Below are 6,000 nucleotides of genomic sequence, written 5' to 3'. Positions count from 1 at the left end.
GTTTTGTCTCTCTATTTTGGCCAACGTGCCGGTGTAGTGTTTTACTTTGTTTGTTCAAACCTTCTATTTTGTTTATGTAAGTGTGGAAGGGTGAGGGTATTCACTGACACAGGAGACAGAAGATTTTATTTGGAAACACCACACAGGTGCCCAGATTTATTTATTTTTTCTTAGTAATTGTTTTATTTACTTTAGCCCGCAGAGGGCGCTGTTGTCCGTGGTCTGGATACTGTCGACAGTAAACCAGGACCACGGGGTTACCACCACAGGTATCCAACACTGTGCACCTTCAAGTGCTCAAAAGTAATAATGAAAACAGAAGGCGAAAGAAAAAGGGAAAATAAAACACAGTAATAAATCTACAAACAAAAGTGCTGCTTATGCAGTGCCCCCACTGCCGCTAAGCCGGTCAGCACGGGTCTCCGTCCTACACTCCGCTGTGCTTATACACTGGGGTTGGCCAGGGTTCCCCGTATATCTATCTCTACACGTCCCCTCGGGTAGGTAATTATTTCTTTTTTTTTTTTTTTTTAACTTTTTTTTTTTTTCAGAAGGCTGTCCCCTCAGTCGGGCTCGCCTGCTCCTTATTTCACGCTGGCCTCTTCCGCCAGCGACACTGTACTTTCCCTAACCCGGCCACCCGAGTGCATAACCAAGCCAGTTCTTATGGGCCGAGCAGTCTCCCAAGGCCCGCCCCTCAGCCACTCAGAGAGAGGGAAAGCACACACACACACTCTTCCCCACCTCTCCGTGTCATCGCCATGGCCGACAGGCGGATCCCACGAGACTGCTGCCCTCTACCTGCAGTAATACAGATGTGCCAGACAGTCAGTCCAGATCTCCCCTGTTACAGTAAGCAATAAGACTTTGCGGTTTTTCCAGCGCAACCAGCACCCTGGAGTGTCTTATTGCACATATAAATTGGGTTACTAGTTTTTAGACATGAAAATATTTTACTCTTTACAAACAGACCTATTTTAAAATCGAAAATAGTATTTGATTTTTTATTTGAAATCACATTTCCAGGGAGTATTCCGATATCAATTTCAAATTCTATTTTAGAATGGAAAGGAGACACTTGGCTTGATAGCGGTAAAGGAAGTTGCCTGTTGATCTTCAGGCCTCCTAATTGGTAAGTTGATTGCTGTGGTGAGGTGACATTCAAATTGGGTAGAAAAACAGAGATACAATAATTGGACACTCTTATACACACTTAATTTTAAATAAATAAAACACGGAGAGGCTTGTGCTGTTAGCACTAGTCTCCTTTGGAAGAGACAACCAACATGGTCCCATTAAAGTAGAAAAAAGTAGTGAGGTTGTTAACTCCAAAAGCTGGTAAATTCTTATTAAAATCTCGGAAACAGTCGCTTCATGAAAACATGAACATAAACCCATTAAAAATACCTTCTAATAGCAAAAATAAAAAACTATTTTACATTTCAAACCTCTATCTTGCACCTGCGTCGATAATAAAACAAGCCTACCATCTGAAATTGGAATGTCGAAAATTGACAACTGGCAACGTCTTGCTTGATGGTACTTTGAATTCTTGGTCACATTTGCAAACTGTATAGAAGTAAAGCATGCAGGAAAGAATGAGTCTGTTCTGTTGGGCTTTATAATACCTACTTTGTATTTGCTTGATGGGTCAGAGACTAATACATGGACATTATGCTACTGAGGCCCCCTATCTTAATATATGATGTAATCAAAGAAACTACAAAACTATACTGCAGAAGTCTCCCGGAAGTCATAATAGTAGTACAGTATATCATGTTAGATTTCAAAATGTCACATTTTTCAATTAATGTCAACTTTTTGTTATATGGAAAACTAAGCGGTAAGTAATTCAATATGTTAAGGTAACATTATTCAGCAGGTTTCATTCGACTTTATGAAGCACAATTACTTAATTATATAGGGTGATGCAGAACCTTTGGTCATAGCTGTGTATGATTCATGGTATAAGCAAACCTACTTAGTGTAATCAAAAATAAAATGTCCTTTTCCTGTGATTATGTTGATTGAAGAACAGAACAAAGGAATCCCTTACACAGAATTATGATCCACCTTCCTACCACCAGTATGTCTATGTATTCTAAAGCTACTTCATTGTCTGCATTTACAAGCTCATTTTCGATGAGCTCATATTGCTTCAGGCTCCCTTCTATGCCTTTGCACTAGCCATACTAGCATTTTTTTAACAACCCTATTGTTTCAGTGGATACCGATTCAGTGTAATGAGTGTATCGAGATACAATGTCCACTTCTTCCTGTTTTGTAATTATATATATATATATATATATATATATATATATATATATATATATATATATATATATATTGGTAGAGTGACCAATGACCACAGTAGGAAATACGCAAAACACAGAAGTTGCAGTGAAACGCCGTAGTGTACATTTATTTTATACAGTTGTTGGTTGGCAAAACAAAAATAAACAAACAAAAACCTACTCCAACAAGGAGTGCTAACTAACCATAAGTCCCTATCTAGGACAGCGCAGCTAAGCTGGTTCCCTGTACAGAAATCACTTGGTAATTTTACAAATAGCACAACTATTCCACACAGTAACAGTTCTTCTTGAATACTCTAACACTAATCTTTTATAAACACCATATCTCGTTTCTACAACCATCTCCCTGGTAGTCTCCCCCTGAACTGGATTCAAGGCTGGCTTTATACAGCCAGGACCCCGACCTAACAAGACACACCTGTGTCCTGTTACACAATTAACTTCGCCCATTTTAACTATGGCCTTCTGGGAAATGTAGTCTTTTAGTCTGCAGCCATTTTACCCCACTACACAGTACCCAGTATACATAAGTAAGTATATTATTTATTATGGAAACAGGATTGTTTTCATTCTGTTACTTACGTATGCATTGTTACACACTTTACCATACATCCCACTAACCACTCTGTCAAAATATATAAATTCCTTCTGAACCAATATTAACTGTGACTATGGCAGGGAAAGAAAGTTTAACTTGTTACCCCAGATTTCCATGTTCCTCCTACATGAGTAAATCTCTTTGACTGTGATCCTCGGGCTTGAGTCATAATTCCACAAACTCAGAGAGAATACAATCTCATCCGTGGTGTTTGTGTGTGTGTGTCTGTGCCTAAGAAGGAGATATCAGCTTTCTCAGAGCCAACCACTAACAAAGAGAGAGCTTTTCCAAAGTTTGCCGATGTCTCCAAAAAAATAATTCCAATACGATTATAAGGGTTTTATAAAGCACAGCTGTTCTGAGTCCCAAATAAAATGCCATGTAAAGGAATGCATGGCTACTAATGTACATGAAACACAGTGGAGTTGAAAAATGAACTCACCTTATCAGTTGACTATATGGGCAGTGTAAAATGAGTAAATGAACTCACCTTGTCAGTTGACTATATGGGCAGTGTAAAATGAGTAAATGAACTCACCTTGAGTAAATGATATCTTGGCCCTCAGCCAGACCTTCCCACCTCTCAGCAGAGGATAAATCAGGCATGGAATGCAACCAACTGAGTGATGGATGCCCAGAAAGTAGACCAGCATTGTGGGAATACAAATCAATCAACTTTAGGAGGTGTGTTGGGGTGCTTTTTGGTACGCAGCTCACATACTACAATGAAGGACTGATCTCAAACCGAACAGCCAATGGATTTATTGAAAAAGAGGCCAATGTTATTTATTATTTGTATTGCAATTTGGTAGAAAGCCCATGGCAGGGCCACTAGTGGGAGACTGAAACAAAATCTATGTTACACCTATAATTTGCCAGCATGATGGATTTGGGACACCCAAAATCCCCCTCACCCCAGCCTAATGTATAATTTAAAACAAACAATGTGGCTGAGCCACAGGATGGGACCTGGACAAAGGAGAGCATTGATGGACAGTGTATTCAGTTGGGAATTGATATCGAATCACTTATGGAGTTGGCATGGTATTCTCCTCAGTGTGTTGGAATTTGGCTTTGTTGAAGCCTGCAGTCATACCATTAGACCTTGATAGGAATGGGTGGACCCAGTCAGTACTACAAGGCCAGAATTATCACCTCTGGGCTGGAACTCAACCTGCCCACCTCTCATATGCTCAAAGGACCATTCCACAGAAGGCAAATATCTGAGTGTGACAGTCTGGCTCGCAGTGGTGTGGTGGATGACGTCACGGACCAGGAAGTAACTGACTCCAAACAGTGGATGGGCGGGTGAAACTGAGTGCAAAAGCACTCAGCGTATTTAATAACAAACAAACAAAATATTTAAACAAAATACAAACAAAAGGGCACGAGGGCCAAACGAATAAATAAACAAACAAGTAAGTGCCGTGCTGGATAATCCAGCACGTATTAGCAATTGTTTTTTTAAATATTATTCCTTCTCTCCGCTCCCCGTACTCTCTACTCCAACACCCCCAACATCAAGTGCAGAGAGCTGCAGGTTTATATACTCTGGCCGAGGGATTAACTAGTTGGTAATTATCTTATTATCCCCCGGCCAGAGTCTGCACGCGTTTGGTAAGGATGCATGACTGTCAGCTATTTAAGTAATCAGTAGCTGATCAGCCATGCATCCTCACGGGGTTTTTAAATAATAATAAAAGACGCGGCGCTTTTACCCGCGCCGCAAACAAAAATACAAATAATAATAAATAGGGGCGGGACACTCCGCCACACATGCCCCCCCTTGTGCGCAGCACACATGGCCCCAACGGCCACCTCCCCCCTCAGTCTTAAAGTCCCGAAGAGGGGGAAGCAAGTTACTTCTGGGGGGTGGCCATGGTGGAATCTCTGGCACCCCCCCATTCTTCGTGGCCGGCAGCTCCCTCTTCCGGGGCTCCCGCCACACTCTATCCTGCCGCGAAAGTGCGGCTGGGGGAGCTGGTCTCCTGACCTCTCCCCCCTTCTTCATGGCCGGCAGTTCCCCTCCGTGGGGCTCCGACCACATGATCTCCAGCCGCGAAAGTGCGGCTGGGGGAGCTGGTCTCCTGACCTCCCCCCCTTTCTTCATTTCTGGCAGCTCCCTTTCATGGAGCTCCGGCCATCGTGTAGCGACCCCAGGCGAAGCAGGATCCCTGGCGACCCCAGGCAAAGCCGGACCCTCGACGACCCCAGGCGAAGCAGGATCCCTGGCGACCCCAGGCGACGGCAGCAGCAGCGGACCCTCGGAAGGCGACGGCAGCAGCAGCGGACCCTCGGAAGGCGACGGCAGCAGCAGCGGACCCTCGGAAGGCGACGGCAGCAGCAGCGGACCCTCGGAAGGCGACGGCAGCAGCAGCGGACCCTCGGAAGGCGACGGCAGCCGCAGCGGACCCTCGGAAGGCGAACTCGGGAGGGGAGCCCCTGGCCATGGAGGCGGCAGCGGGAGCTCCACTTCTCCCTCGTACCCTGTGTCCTGTGGAGAACAAAAGGCAGCCCCAGGCGATGCAGAACAGCCATCCCCAGGCAATGGCGATGGTGGGAGGGGAAAGCAGTCCTCCCACAGCGGCTGAGACGGAACCAGCAGGTATTTACCCTCTGCTGGTGGAGCTGGGAGTGGCAAGCAGTCCTCCCACGGCGGCTGAGGCAGAACCAGCAGGTATTCATCCTCTGCTGGTGGAGGTGGGAGGGGCAAGCAGTCCTCCCACGACGGTTGAGGCAGAACCAGCAGGCATTCACCCTCTGCTGGTGGAGGTGGGAGGGGCAAGCAGTCCTCCCACGACGGTGGAGGCGGAACCAGCAGGCATTCACCCTCTGCTGGTGGAGGTGGGAGGGGCAAGCAGTCCTCCCACGACGGTGGATGTGGAACCAGCAGGCATTCACCCTCTGCTGGTGGAGGTGGCGGAGGCAGAGGCAGCTCTTGCTGCTCTGCTCCTGGTGATGGTGGAGACAGAAGCAGCTCCTGCTGCCCTGCTCCTGGTGGTGGTGGAGACAGAGGCAGCTCCTGCTGCTCTGCTCCTGGTGGTGGTGGAGGCAGAGGCGATGGGGCGGATGCTGGCCACTCAGAGG

Source organism: Acipenser ruthenus, chromosome 8 (assembly GCF_902713425.1).
Source record: "Acipenser ruthenus chromosome 8, fAciRut3.2 maternal haplotype, whole genome shotgun sequence".
NCBI classification, from domain to species: domain Eukaryota; kingdom Metazoa; phylum Chordata; class Actinopteri; order Acipenseriformes; family Acipenseridae; genus Acipenser; species Acipenser ruthenus.
The sequence above is the reverse complement of the archived record's forward strand: the minus strand, read 5'-3'. Positions refer to the sequence as shown.